Source organism: Peromyscus leucopus, chromosome 5 (assembly GCF_004664715.2).
Source record: "Peromyscus leucopus breed LL Stock chromosome 5, UCI_PerLeu_2.1, whole genome shotgun sequence".
NCBI lineage: Eukaryota > Metazoa > Chordata > Mammalia > Rodentia > Cricetidae > Peromyscus > Peromyscus leucopus.
In genome coordinates, this window is record NC_051067.1 from 16652230 (window position 1) to 16668084 (window position 15855).

Genomic DNA, 15855 nt, shown 5'->3' on the forward strand with positions numbered 1-15855 from the left:
TTGAACTCACAGAGATCCAGATGGATTTCTGCCTCTGGAATGCTATGATTAAAGGTGTGTATGCCAGCATTTTCTAGCCTAAGTATCTAGTGGCTTTTCTGTTCTCTGACCCCAGATAAGTTTATTAGGGTACACAATATTTTGGGGAACACAATACCACCACAGAGTGTGACATCCCTGTGGACTTAATTCAAACCCTTGAAAGGAGTAAAGTGGTTTCTTGAAGTTACCACTAAAATACCTTGTAAAGTTAAGTACAATGTAAAGTGGAGAAGAGACAGTAAAATTTGATGGAAGGTCTGAGCTCAACACCTCTCAATGCTGAGTTACCCAAGTTTTGTCTCTTTAAGTTTTATTGAGCAAATCTGTAACAAAACTTTTAGAGAACAGTGCATTGTCAATATGGCTGCCAGGAGGTACAATTTAAGACCCCCATAGAAGGAGGAAAAGGTTTTAACACAGTGTACACTGTTTAATCAAAGTACAACAATGTAAGAGTCAAACCCTAACCCTGGCCCTCTGTGGTGGTTTGAGGAGAATGGCCTGTAACTAGAGTTTTCACATCCCACAGCAATGGCCCCCATAGGTTTGTAAATATGAATGCTTAGTTCCCAGGCACTGTTTGAAAGGATTAGAAGCACTGGAGGTGTGGCCTTGTTGGAGGAAGTGTGTTGCTGAGGGTGGACTGAGGTTTCAAAAGCCCATGCCAAGCACAGAGTCCCTCTCTCAGCCTGTGGATCCGAGTCTAACTCTCAGCTACTGCTCCAGCACCATGCATGCCGCCATGCTCTCTGTCATGATGATAATGGACTAAACCTCTGAAACCGTAAGCCAGCCCCCCATTAAATGTTTTCTCTTACAAGAATTGCTGTGGTCATGGTGTCTCTTCATAGCAATGGAACAATGACAAAATCACCCTAACACGAAGTCAACACAACACAGATGTTTAACTGCAATGTAGAAGTAATGCCTTGCTGATTAATAATGGGAAAGGTGCTTGTTGCTCGCTGCTCTCTTAGCCTCCACTTACAAACCTTTAAATGAATTTTCTCTTCGAAAATTAAAAGTGTGCAATCTTCCAGAGCCCAGACGACCTTCCTTTGAAGGATACGGAATGACTGACAGGTGTTCAACATCCATTCGGTACTCCTGGTTTCCACTATAACCAGAGCCTGTGAGGGCAGAAGAGGTCTGCATACCTGTCCATCTTCCTCACTTTATAGAGAAAGGAGCCGACAAATTAAACCTCTTCCCAGCTCCCATAGTCATTCATTTAAAACATACCAGAGTCAGTTTTGTTTAGGATGGAAGTTAAGGGAAAAACATTAATTTCCTCCTTAGTCCAATGGAACAAATTACATTGGATTAGTAAGTTAAATAAAGAGTACAGATCACCTTCTCAAGATCTTTGTCATAGGCTTTCAAGGCTCCTTAATATTTTAACTGTGCTTTTTTGGGGTCCAAGAAAACAATAGCTTTCACTCCCCTCCAAGGTGAAAATCCAGAAGCTCATTATTTTCAGATATATAGTGTTTAAGAAGTAAACTTTGACCCCTTTCAGAAAAAGCCCCTGCCTCCAAGCAAAGACATGTCCTTTAGCCTCCCGATTGCACTGTGATCAGCATCCCACATACTCAAGAAGATGCAAACAAAGCAAAGGAAGACGGTTTCAGAACAGAACAAAGTAACGACCTACATGGAGTACACAGGAAACCATCCTTTAGGTTTACACTTGCAAGTGCTGCTATTCCCAGCTGACAAGAGTCTTCCTGTTAACTCCAGGGAAGGCCAGTGTATTGGATCAACTGGCCAGGCAGAAACTCCGAGGATCCAGAGGCTGTATGCTCAGAGGAGCTAGCATCCCTGCCCATTAACACAGCCTGCAAAGCATGCTGGACATTCTACTACCTAGCACTTCACTTAATCCCAAGCAACCCTGGCAACTAGAATTGTTGTCTCTATGTTTGAAGTAAAAAAACTGAGGCATAAACAAGTCAGTCACTTGCCAGACTTACAGACAACAGGAGCTAAGATCTTCCTAATGCCAAAGTCAGAGTTCCTCCTCTAGAAGCATCTTTCACCTTTCCCCTACCAGTCTGAAGCTCATCCCATTATCTGCCCTCTTTAAATGCCTTTGCTTAGGGTGAGGCACTGACCCCACCCAATAAATGCATTGGATCCCCAAGTGTCTATGATTAACTCTCATGCATCAGGCGAGGACTCTGTGGGAAGAGACTAAAGGAGCAAAGTATTTAACGTGCCCAACAAAGCAGAGTGAAGGGTGGTTAATGGGTACCTAGCTGGCCCATGACAGAACAACAGTACTAACCAGAGGGCGACCCACCCCACAACAAGTGTCAGGAGGTTGAACTGAACGGCCGAGAAGCTTTCCCCAAGCAATTCTGTTAAATGAAAATACACGAGGGGAAATCTGCAGGTGGATGCAGGGCACATATTCAAGCCTGTGGTTCTGAAAGGGTTTCAAGAAGCTGATACTCTTCCTTAAGGTCAGTATAAGGGACACTGACACATTCTGGGCTGGTCTTTAACAGGGAATCAGGGGCCTCATTCCCTGGATTCATTTTGGGTTTCTGCTCCATTACTACCCCTTTTACCCTCAGGAGCAGAAGCAGGCATTCATAAAGGGATAGTCTCTGTTCCTTGCAGTAATTAATTAAAAGGCACAATTACTCTCTGTCACAATGACTGGGCTTGAGCCTCATGGATCCTCCTGGTCCTGGGTTCAATCCCAGGACCTACACAGCAAAAGGAGAGAAGTGGCTGCCACAAGTTGTCCCCCGACCTCCACATAAGCACTGTAGCATGTGCACACCCCATTTTCCACACACAAAACAAGTCGATATAAACGGCAATAGAATGTTTTAAAACGAAAATGAATACGTATACAAGTTCAGAAGAACATGTATTTTAAGTCTGATTTCCAAAAACCGTGGTTATGTACAGATTTTCAGGGACTTGTTTATACAAAGCCAGACTGAGCTTCCTGCGTAACCGGAACAGTGCAAGGGATGCTGGGAAGATGGGGAAGTTTGTACAGGAAAGGCACCTCTGCAGCACAGTATCCAGCAAATCTGACCTGGGGAAAATCAATTTTTAACCTTCTCTATAGGGAGAAATTAATTTTAGCTGGAAATCGAAAAGAGATAAATAATAGCAATGGCTAGAAAAGCCCAGACCGGAGCATTTCCATCTTACTGAGCTCAGTATAGGTGATTATGCAAAAAACTCTACTATAATGGGAAAGTTATGGACTATTAATTAACATATTTTTATGGAACACTTCATGAATTTGTGTGTCATCCTTGCGCAGGGGCCATGCTAATCTTCTCTGTATCGTTCCAATTTTAGTATACGTGCTGTGGAAGCGGGCACAACATATTTTTAAAATAGAAGAAAACATGTATTATGTCCCTCTATGAGTAATTTATATGAATTATCTTACTCCTAATACCAATATTACTGTAATTAAGTGAATTTTAATAATGTGAAACTGATAAGTTTACAGTGTAGGTAATTGCTAACTCATACTAAACTAATATTGTATGTCTTTATTCCTTGTCTTAAAATGAGAATTTTCTAAGGACATTTTTCATCTTAAGGATTTCACCCAAGTTCAGTAAACATCAAGTGTGAAGCAAACTGTGCACTTGGCCAAGAGAACATCCTCAAAGTTTACTGTTTCACACTGTAAACACAAATTCAGCATTCCAAACAGCATGATGGAATTGTAATAAACATGGCCTCTGCCTGGTCGATCAGTGTGCTTATATCGTTTACTTCAGATCTATAGTTGAAACATACACGAGTACAGTACCACAGGGTCAGAGACTCCAGCCACCCTGAAGTGAACTCAACACTGACCTCTTAAGGACTTACTTCTTAAATGACGGTGTCCAGGTCACACACTTCGGGGGAAGCTAGCTGCTGCCGCCATTGCAGCCTGAGAGCTACTCAGCCATCGGAAGCTGGGCACTGAAAACTGTTCTGGAAGGCAGCCTTCCCAGCCCTGGGCCAGCCTGAGGAGATTGGACCCTGAACCTCCCAGCACTGCTGCCCCGGTGTGCTTCCTCACTGCCCAGCCTGAGGAACCTGAGCCACAACCGTGTGTGCAGGGCAGGCTCAGATTTCCTAATCCTGTCAGACATGTGAGTTAATAAATGTTCATTATCTTTAAGAAAAAAAAGTAAGTATGTATAGCCAGATATAGATACACTCTCCCTCTAATATATAATACATATCATATTCTATATTGAATTATGCAGTTATTATATATTATGATATAATATGTATAATTATATAAATATATATAGTGAGACATATCTGTATGTCAGGCTGCATAGACTGATATAGAGAGAGGGAGACAGAGACAGAGAGAGATCATGAGCCAACTGTATAAGTAGAAATTTTCTGGTTTCCATTTAAACAGGGTCTGAACAAAAGCAGCAGGCACTGTGTCTGGCCATAGGATGGTAGGAAGTCCCTGGAAAAGTCTAGAAGCAATCAAGGTGCTAGACAGGAAGTTACGGCCTTCAGGAGGAAGCAGAAGAGTGGGAGAAAAGCAGGAACCCTGCAGTACCATGGCACAAACCTATAACTCAACACTCGGGACCCTGAGGAAGGAGGATGAGGCCAGCTCTATAATTAACGCAAACTGTTGCTTTTCGTACATTTCAGAATATCCTTTAAAGTGGGGCTACGGCTCTGTGGTAGAGTTTGCCAAGTATGCATGAGGCCCTGGTTCCAGTGCCACAGCTCCATGGTAGAGCTTGCTGAGTATACATGAAGCATTAGGTTCAATTTCCAGACCACAAAGTAAAATAAACTTGATTTAAAAAAAAGGGGGGGGGGGAGAAAACTTAAGTGAGTACAATGAATTAATTTCTGCAGAGAAATAACACTTGTTAAAGAATAATTAACACAATGTATTTTATAGATTGAATAGATTGAATGCATACCATTAAAACTCAACAATAATCATAGCACTTGTTTAGAGTTGAAGCCAATACACTTTCTTCAGGAAAGAGTGTTTCCCAGATGACATTTGTTTAGAGTAAGGAGGGCATGCTGAGATAAAGAAGCAGATTGACCTCAGCTGGGTTTATTTATTGCTGCAAAATTATATACTCAATGCGTCCCTTATTGTGTCTACTCAGGGCAGTCACCCCTACCATCCCACCTTTGGTGGACCATGGTCAATAAATTGTGTGGAGAAAATTCCAGAATAAGATAAACACAGACTTGCTAAAAGAAAAGCAAAGAACCACAGCAGAGAGAAACATATACGTGTAAATCATGCCCCCTCTCAAGAACGCCAAGTCCTCCAAAGAAGCCTCCTCTGCAATTGAAAAAACAGGCGCAACAACTATATACAAAATGTAAATATACAAAACAGTTCCTAGAACAAGGGTTGGTGATGCATATCAGTAATCCCAGCAGATAGAAGGTACAAGCAGGAGGACTTTAAGGCCATCCTTGGCTATATAGCCAGCCAACTTGAGGTCAGTCTGAACTACAGGAGTTGCTGTTTCAAAATAAATAAATAAATAACACCAAAAGAGCAGAACATAGATTCTATTTCCCATTTATAGTATCACTGTTATTTGATGACCACTATTGACAAGAAAACGCAGTCCTGTTTCTCCAAAAGGATACTGACAGTTACAAAAGAAAACCTACTAATAGCTGGAGAGACGGCTCCACAGTTAACACTGCTTGCTGCTCTTCCAGAGGACCAGGGTTCCATTTCCAGCATCCCTGTCAGTCAGTTGGCTCACACCCACCTCTAACCCTATCCCCAGGGCATCCAACCCCCTCTGCCGGCCTCTGAGGGGACCAGGCACACACATGGTACCCAGACATACATTTAGGCAAAACACTCATACACAGAAAACAAAGTAAACTGATTTTTTTTCAAAGATCAAATCTACTCATTAGTAGAGACTAAAAATAAAGAGATCCTCTTATTGACAGGTTAATGGCAAAGAACTAAACTCAGTCTCTCACAGAGGAACCTAGGACACCCGAGCATGACTCCTGAACTAACACCTGACTTCTTCTTCCCTAGCATCACACAGAAAGTGAGCCACACAGCCACTCACATCCCAGAGGACAGCAGTTCCAATGGAAGCCTATGGGGAACCCAACATTTGCTGGCAGGTGACACCACATTGTCTGTCTGCAATGACAGGATCCTTGAGTGACATCCAGTGTGGTGTGAAATCTCCTGCACAACCATGTCAGGGCCTTGGATCCAACATAAGACTGTAAAAGGAGCAGACGGCCTCCCGAGTCCCGAATATTCCATGTGACCCTGTTTTCTGTAAAGGTATTTGATTCAATCTATTTCAATCCAGTGAATGGTTACCCGGGCTAAAGGATCAGGAGAGAGGAAGGGACCGTGAATAAGGCCACCCTGTCTCAGACTCTCACATCGCAAAGGGGAGATGGCAGGAACCCTGAATTAAAGTAACCACAGAGCAGGGGCCAGAGTACAAATCGAACACAGAAAAGAACAAAACCCAATTGCTCCTGGAAGATCACACAAGAACGAACAGGTTTAAAGATGAACGGGAATTCAGCAGGCAGATGGCAGGGGTATCATCAAGTCTATTGACTATCATGCCAACTTACCTTTACCATGAGGATGTTTGACATGGAAAACAATATATATCACTTTTAATTCAACTAGACAACCCCCAAATGTGCTCTGTGTGTTTCTTTATACATACAAAACATTGATGAATAAATATATTTGTGAGTATACGACCCATTTACTGAGCATGTATTTGCCCTAGGCAGCACAATGGTTATGTTAATATTATTACAGTCCCTAAATGCTACATATTGTCTCTATGCTGCTGTTGTTTCTTAAAGAGTTATTCAATTTTATTTTCTGTGTATGAGTGTTTTGCCTGTATGTATGTATGTATGTATGTATGTATGTATGTATTTATGTATGTATACCACCTGCATGCCTGGTGCCTGTGGAGGTCAGAAGAAGGCCACAGATCCCCTAGAGCTGCAGTTATGGATGGTTGTGAGTCACCATGTGAGTGTTGGGAACCAATTCCAGGTCCTCTGCAAGAGCAGTACATGCTCTTAACTGCTGAACCCATTTTTTTGTTTGTTTGTTTTTGTTGTTGTTGTTTTGAGACACAGTCTCATTTTGTAGCCCTGGCTAGCTTGAAACTCACTATGTAGTGCAAGATGGCCTTGAACTCACAGCCACACTCCTCCTTTAGTCACTTGAGAGCTGGGATTATAAGCATATAACACTAACCCTGCTTTATACATGCTCTTTACAGACCAAAACAAATAAACAAAACCAACCCTTAGGTAGAACAAGGTCACCTGACTAGTCCATGGCTCAGCCAGTATCTAAAGTAGACTTAGCTGATGATGCTAATAGTTCTAGTTTTTATTTTGTTTTGTTTTGTTTTTTCCCTGAGACAGGGTTTCTCTGTGTAACACCTCTCGCAGCCCTGGAACTTGCTCTGTAGACCAGAATGGCCTTAAACTCACAGAGATCCACCTGCCTCAGCCTCCCAAGTGCTAGGATTAAAGGTGTGTGCTACGACCACCCCGCAATAGTTCTAGTCTTAATCACTACCCCAGGTCTCTTTTTCATAAATCATCTATGTAAACCAGACTCTTCTTGGTCTATTATTTATCTTCTTTATTTTACTTCTTCATTTTTTATTTGGTTTTATGTTTTTCTTTTGAAATGGAGTTTCATGGAACCCAGGCTAGCCTCAAGCATACTCTGTAGCTCAGGCTGGTCTTGGACTCCTGATTCTCCTGTGTCCACCTTCCAAGTACTGGGATTACAGCCTTGTGCTACCTTACTGGGCTCTTACTTGTCTATTTCATAAAAATCTTTGTATTGACATAATTGTTTGGCTGGAACCTCCAGCTCACTCCTGCCTGATCCAGAAAGCTTCACTCCTCTCTCTCCAAACCTTACCCTCTCAGGGAATCTCCAACAAAGAAAAGGCACCAAAAAGCCCAGCTCCACATTCTTAGTGGCTGCGGTAGCTCCTCCCCTGAAGTTGCCAGCAGCCCAAGTCCCTGCCTAAAGTGCTCAGTTTTTGTGGTGGACACGTTATCACCCCTCACCTACAGGCTATATAACCTTCCTGCTTTAGTTTGGATGCGTGACTTCTCCAGCCCCAATCTCCGGGGCTGGAGGACTCACCCAGTGTTGCTTTGCTTAAATAGACCTGATTTTATTACTTTTTCAATTCGGCTTGATCTGGCTTACTGCATCAGAGAAACCTATTATCGCAATGCAAAAAACCTATTAATAATTATATGCCCTCTCAGCTGTGCTAAATCTCCTTCTCACAGCTGCTTAAACCAGACCATCCCCACCAAGAAGCGTTCGCCAAATCCTAAAGCAACGGTTGGAGACATACAGGGAAGTAGAAGGGTGTTGTTTGTGGGACTTGAATCTCCCGGAGAGCTGCGTGTGGTCTGAGGAGTCCCAGCTTCCCGGGCCCTCAGTTTCCTTTGGAGCCAAAGGAAGATAAATTCTACGGCTGGGAGACTCAAAGGGAATGGAAGATAATTTAATGCGTGCGCTGGCTTCCTTCTGCTCCGGGAGCTTCCGGTGGACTCGCAGCAGCAGAGTTAAATGCACTCAATGGACGGAGCCCACACGAAATGCCTTTCCAAAGCTCAAAGGGCGTCCAAGTCTTAGCACATTAACAAAACACGTTTGGATGAAACAAAAATGGGAAGGAAATGGGAGAGAGGAGAAGCTCCACCTGAAAACAAAGACCTTCTGAGTCGCTGAGGTCCGAGATGGGCAGCTCAGCCCTGGCCTCCCTTGTCTGATTTCTCACCACTTCTCACAAAAAGGCGTATCCTGTCCTGGTCATCTGATTTCTCCCCGCCATCAGTAACAGCCCCTAAGCCTCTGACTGCCGTCTGAAAAGGCTCTCACAGCTGCTTTGACCCCAGAGCACTGACTCCACACTCTGGCCCCTCCCTCTCGCTATCAGGCTACCACCCCTTTGCAAAATCAGTGTGTTTGACAGTAATATAGGAGTACAGATCCTGAACTGACCTCCGAGGAAAATATTCAAAAGGCTTACACTCTCCACCCAGCAAAGGAGTGAAGTAACCCCTCACGAAGAGGCAATAGGATCAGGATGGCCACAAACCCAAGGCCAGCGATTGCTAGGCCAGTCAGGGATACATAGGGGAGATTCTGTATTTAAAACAACAATCAATGCCCGTGAGATGGCTCAGCAGATAAAGGCACTTGCTGTCAAGCCTGCTGACCTCAATCCAATCCCCAGGACTCAGATCACAGGGGAAAATCTAACCTCCACACCTGTGCCATGACACACAGACGTGCACACACAAATCACGGCAACAAATAAAACCAGCAAGAAAAGCTGACTGTGTAGCCGGGCGGTGGTGGCACACCTTTAATCCCAGCACTCGAGAGGCAGAGGCAGGCGGATCTCTGTGAGTTCGAGGCCAGCCTGGGCTACCAAGTGAGTTCCAGGAAAGGCGCAAAGCTACACAGAGAAACCCTGTCTTGAAGAAACCAAAAAGAAAAAGAAAAAGAAAAGCTGACTGGCAGCTCAGACCTGTAATCCCAGCATTTAGGAGATAGGGGTCGGAGGATTAGGAGTTTAAAGTCAACCTTGGCTTCACAGCAAGTTCAAGGCCAGCCTAGACTACACGAGACCCTGTCTAAATAAATCAATAAAATTTACAGAAGAGGGGGCTCTCTCAGGGCCAGTTTTCCTCGGCCAGCACTTAAATTTAATAAATAAGCACAACCCATCTTAAAATTCCCTGGTGTTCAGGTCTGCTTCTCCCAGAGAAAGGACCAATCAGCCTGCCTCACAGCTACCTAACACACATATTCTATCTTTTGCTACGTGGCTTTCTGTGAGTTCTAAGGCGGCCACAGGCATGGGAAGGAAGAAACTGGACTTTATTCTTCTCTAGTTTAGCCAAACTGTCAATAAGTCCATTTTCCTTCATCACGGGGAAGTATGCAGCGGCTTTAATGAGTCTAAGTGCCTGGCAACAATTTTCGGAGCATGGCACAATGTCCTGCTTTTTAAGAGAATTATATCAAGTTATGCTTGGAGGGGAAAAAGGAAACTGGCTAAACAGTCGCTTAAAAGTCCTATACAGACTAAATTATTGTTTTGGACACACAAGGAGAAGAACCTTTGTTTTAACCTGAGTTTAAAAAGGGATCAGTGGGGAATACTGTCGAGACGAAGTATGTGCTCAGAGAAATTGACTCATGTTAAGGGCAGAGACCAAAACATAAATTATTTTCTGTTTTCTCTGCTAAAGTCTTTTTCTCTTTATTAAAAGGAAAAGGAAGGAAAAAAAGATACATTTGCATATTTCTCAAAATTATATTCGTTCTAGAATATTCCTTGTATGTTCTTTTGTAAAAGAAATGTCAGTGGGAACAGGGCTAACCATTCCTTGAATAGTTTCTAAATGAGCCAGGTGTGGCAGTACACACCTGTAATCCCAACACTCTGGAGGAAGGCAGAGGCAGGCCGATCTCTGTGAGTTTGAGGTCAGCCTGATCTGCAGAGTGAGTTCCAGGACAGCCAGAGATACATAATGAATCCCTGTCTCATAATCATCATAATCATCATCATCATCATCATCATCATCCTAATGTCTTTGTTTACATTTAATCACACACACACACACAGAGAGAGAGAGAGCCAAAATCATACCCACAATTCCTTGTAACAATAAGAGCTAAAACAGCCAAGACAATCTCTGCTTTGGGGCTGGTGATGCATACTTAACTACCCAAGGAAATCAATTAAAGTATAGATTTCAACAGCACATTAAAAACTGAGCTTCGACAGCAGTAGCACAGCTCCTTAAAGCCTTGACAACACATAGTCACCAGTCCCCATAAATGATACATGAGGCCAGGACGTTTCTAAGGCCAGCGGTTTAACCAGCAAGCAGTCTTATCCTGTTGGGTTAAAAAAACGAAATGTGGCTGGAGGAGCGAATCTTCAAGTGTGTGTACAATTTGGTAAAGGACTGAGAGTCGGGACATGGAAAAAATGAAAGCAGTAGAGGTAATGAATTCACTTACCAGAAAAGGATTTTAAAAAACAATCAAGTCATTCGATGAAAATAATGCTGAATTAGGTCAGCCAGGCTGAAAACATGATCCAAAATTAGGTCAACACCTTGGACCTAGAAACCTGCTTCCTGTCTCCTGACTCCACGGAATCTAGTCAATGCTTGCTTTCTCATCCACCAGCCCGCTGCTGGAGAACTAGAGAAGAGCCACATTCAGATGCCCAAGTTAAATAACCCCGCCCCACAGCCATTCAAAGTCCTAGCCATAGCAATTCACAGCCAAACAGAGCAGAAACTGCACAGAGTCGGTATGTTTCAGTGTACACGTTCTTGGAAACTTCTTCAAATTTTCTGCAAAGAGGAGGAGATGTACAAAACCTAGCTGGCACCATTCAAAACTCCAGGTGGACTACACACAGCTTCTGGGTGGTCCCACCTGGTCCTGTGTAAGACTAGCCAGAACAAAGCTCGCTCCTTCGCTCTTCCCTTTCTTAGGTCCTGAGGCTCAAGTGACATCTGTTCCAGTCTGCCTTGTAGCGCTCCAGCATCATCCTGGCCCCGCCCTTCCTCCGATGCTGTCTTCCTCCTCGGTCAGTACTGACACTGGAGCCTAGACTTCCCCCGGGGCTGGGCAAGCACTCTACCACTGAACTATGTCTCCCAGCATCCGTGATTCCTACTTCCTTAACTCAGCTGTTGTGGGGCTGGAAAATCTGAACGTTCTGATTCGCGTTCAAGTGCAGACAGTCTCTCTGCACCTCCGCTCCTGGTGCTCTCATTGCTCAGTTATACCAGTCTCCACTCTCGGCATTGTTGAGCATCTTGGAATGGGGGGGTGCAGGCTTGGGTTGGAGGGCTGTCTTCCTGTTGCCCCACAACTTGCTGGCCTGCAGAGGAAGTAGCAGTTAAATGTGGAACTTCCGTCCCCCGGAGGCAAGGGAATGGTACACCTGCAGAGATGGCTCATGGGTAAAGATGCTTGTGGTTTATATAAGCCAGGCAAGCTGAGTCCAGTCCCCAGAGCTCGCATAAACGCGGATGGAGAGAACTCCAAAAGACTGTCCTCTGACTTTTACACACTCAATGGGACACCAACACACCCACACTCAGACATCACACACACATGCAATCACAAGCAACATTTGAAAAGAGAGCAGGCTACAAGGAGACTGACTTAGTTGGTTTTGTTTGTTTATAATTTTGATCTATTGCTGTGATAACATTCCTGCTATTGCAAACGAAGGTGAGGGGCCTGGAAAGAGGAAGTACTGTGGCATCATTTGGACCTCCTGCCCAACCCGTCCTGCCTCAGTCCTCATCAAAGCCCTGCTTCTTTGGGCCCCCAAATTCCCTTTGACCTGTCCATAGGCTGAATCCTGGGGTTCCCATGGCCAGCCCCCTAACATTTATGACTTTAGACTGGTTCCTCTCCTCTGCTTCACCCACGAGTCCTTAGAGTGCTTCCCAGAAGAAATGTTCACACTCATATCTCCCATTGCAGCACCTGGCACAAGCGAGGTCCTCAGGACAGGGCTGAGGACCAGATGGACTGACTCTTCCTTTGGGATTCCTCTCTGTTCTCTACATGTGCTGGACCAGTTTCCAACCATCCTGATTCAGCGGGATCACCCTGTTGGGTCAGCCACATCCTCCTGCTACTCTGCCCTTTCCTGCTTCTCTCACGGCTCAATTCTGACATGAGTCCTGGAGGAACCATCGAAAGATGGACGCTCCCCAATCTTCATGCTCTCTCTAATTCCAATTTCCCCTCCCAGGTCGGAAACTACATAGAGTGTGGAGAGACATTCAAAAAAGTGAAATGAGTTGTCCCACAGGAGTAACTATAGAAGGCTGTGCATGAGCATGCAGACACACCAGAACACATAACACATACACACACACACACACACACACACACACACACACACACACACACATGCACACCTGTGCACATGCAAAGACTGGCAAGGGGCTATTGAAATTTTCATAAATTTAACAATGTAAACAACCTCCTTTTTATGTTTACATAAGACAAGAGGTAATTAACATTCTAGGTTAACACACAAGATAATGGTTGTTCTCATGACATCTTTGTGTCATCACACATTGTTCTCATGGCATCTTTGTGTATAAGTGACATCTTACTGTCCTCATTCATCCTCCACTGCACTCCCACAAGCCTCTCCCCTCCCGCAGGTTCCATTCCCCACCCCCTCTGCTTTCTTACTACAGTGTTTTCTGTCATACTATTTCCCACCTCCCTTAAGATCTCTTCCCCAAGTCACGTGATCCCCTTTATAGTTTTGTGATCTAGACACACATATAAATACATCACTTCACTCCATACACAACATAATATAATTTTAAATCTAGGTTCTATGTATATATAAGAGAAACTGTAGTATTTAAGGCAGGAGTTATAAAACTCCATTGACCAACATATTTACCTTTCAAAAAGGATGAATTTTTTGCTAGCAATTTCTTTTTTCATCTAAAGGCCACACATTCAAGAAAACATTCATTTCAGAGGTTGACCCAGTCAAGAGCACCAATGCATTCTTCAGGGATTAGAAACTGCATAGCAACAATAGTCTACCAAACACCAGACCACGGAAGTCTGGCCTCAATTATGTGAGAGCAGACAGGGTTTAAAATCTATTATGGAAATGTTTGCCTCGGATGTTCTGGTACTGTCAGGATAGCCTGGTGAGACTTAATTCCAGATCTGGACTAATTAGGGCCTCTCTTATTAAAAACCTGGTCTGAGGTTGGGCAGCATCGTCTATATGACTATTTTCCAAACTGTCAACAAGGAGCTGTCTACTTCTAGTGTAAAAAAAACAATAGTCCGGACTTCCCAAACCTCTTGGAGAGGGCTAACGAAGTATAAGAGTCAACAGTACAGAATCTCTGGCCAAAAGAAAACTGAGTATTCTCTTATCACTTTACTAAGAAACAGACCCAGGAAGGTGATAAGTTTTGCCCAAGTCACAGAGGCTCTGCGCCCACAGTGTCACACAGTTTCCTAAAGATGAATTAGCTTCCATAATAAAGGCCATGTTTATCACCTCTTACAACGAGAAAAAACGGTCCCACCTGTGCTTAGGACAGCATCGATGTGCTAATCGCTAGTTCAAGTTGTAGTAAACCTCTGCACACAACAAACAACGAAAACCTCAGTTAATGAAGACACCACAGCCCTGTTTTATCTGACCTCCGGCACGGCGGAAAATGAACCATCCATGAAATGAAACAACGGTGAGATTACAGCTTCCGCACAGCGAGAGAGGGAGAGGACACCAAGACATTTGTTTTGAATTTGTTTGTGTGCTAGAATATCAAAACTACTTGATTTGGACTTAAGAAACGTCTATAAACAGCCACAGCGCTGCACTCCGTAAAAGTCAAGCAGGACTCTTAATTATAGTCTGCAGCGCCCTCTAGTGTTCCTATGCAAAAAAACTCACATACTATGCCACCCTTGACTAGGGTCTTGTTGCCCCGATGGTCCTCAATTGGGCCCAGTGTCCTGCCTTCCTGTCTAGTTTACCATTTCCTGATTTCCTGCGTGTATGTGTGTGTGTGTGTGTGTGTGTGTGTGTGTGTGTGTGTGTGTGTGTGTGTGTGTGTGTCCGTGTGTGTCTGTGTGTGTGTCTGTGTGTGTGTGTCTGTGTGTGTCTGTGTGTCTGTGTGCTTACTTTAATGAAAAATCAATACTTGGAGCTGCAGTTGCAAAAACATAAACCTGGATGCATTTACTAGCCTTCTAACTTTATTCTTTCATTCCATCTCGGATCTGTGTAGTATTACATGGGACACAGGAGAGGGGAGCAGAGATGTCCCTTTAGCATGTAAATAAACCTGAAAAGTGTTAAGAATAACGGATTCTACTTTCCCCAAACCTTCACACACAGTGGAAGCAATATTTTAAGGACATCAAGCCACTCACTTAAAGGAAGGGAGAGAGGGAGGGAGGGAGGGAGGGAGGAAGGGAGGGAGGGAGGTGAACCCTCATACAAGGGATTCCAAGAACTGTACCAAGTCCAGAGACAGCTCTGGTAGCAGGGAGAGAATGCCTCGTGCCTGCTACCCACCATCATTTACAAAATTACCAACTAAGATATGCCATGGTCTATGCTTAGCCCAACAAGATACGGGACCTCCAAGGCAGCACTGGCAGCTGTCAGGGTCCTTGGGAAGTTAAGAAAGTATAGCGGCATGATAACATGGAGAACAGGGACACCAGTCTACATACCTGTTAGATTTGGATAAGAAGGTCACCAAAAGGCTCATGTGCTAAAGGTGTGGTTGGGTCACACGGCATAGAATAAAACCTCCTCCCTTCCTCTGAAACCTATCAGGAACCCTCCACTCTGCCCCTCCCATAGTGATGTCTATCTGCTCTTCTATGAGGTTAACAGTTAGTAAATCACACACACAAACAAAACAAAACACCTTCTCAGTATCCACTGTGATCTCAAACCCCGAATCTTTCAGTTATGGGATTGTTAGGAGATGATAAGTATTCTGCAATAAATCTTTTCAACAGCAATGAGTTCAGAAGTGAAGTGTAGCCTAGTTAAACTATTAAGACCTGAATTTCTGATTCACAACAAAGTTGGTGCTGAATGTGAAATGGCACAAAGTGTCAGCATTTGCCACCTACCCCAGTCCTACGGCCATAGGCGGGCGGGCAGGACAAAGCGACATTAATAGCCAAGTGCAAACTCAGAACCACAG

The 15855-nt window shown here is 44.0% G+C and overlaps 1 protein-coding gene and 1 non-coding gene across 2 annotated transcripts in view; both read right to left on the reverse strand.

The window, feature by feature from the left end:
• The window catches only part of Rnf144b (ring finger protein 144B), a 153338-nt gene that overhangs the window by 103877 nt on the left and 33606 nt on the right, over positions 1-15855 (reverse strand). The window lies entirely within an intron of this gene.
• LOC114692133 lies at positions 3287-3393 on the reverse strand. Its single transcript, XR_003734351.1, has one exon. It is a non-coding gene; the product is annotated as a U6 spliceosomal RNA (small nuclear RNA).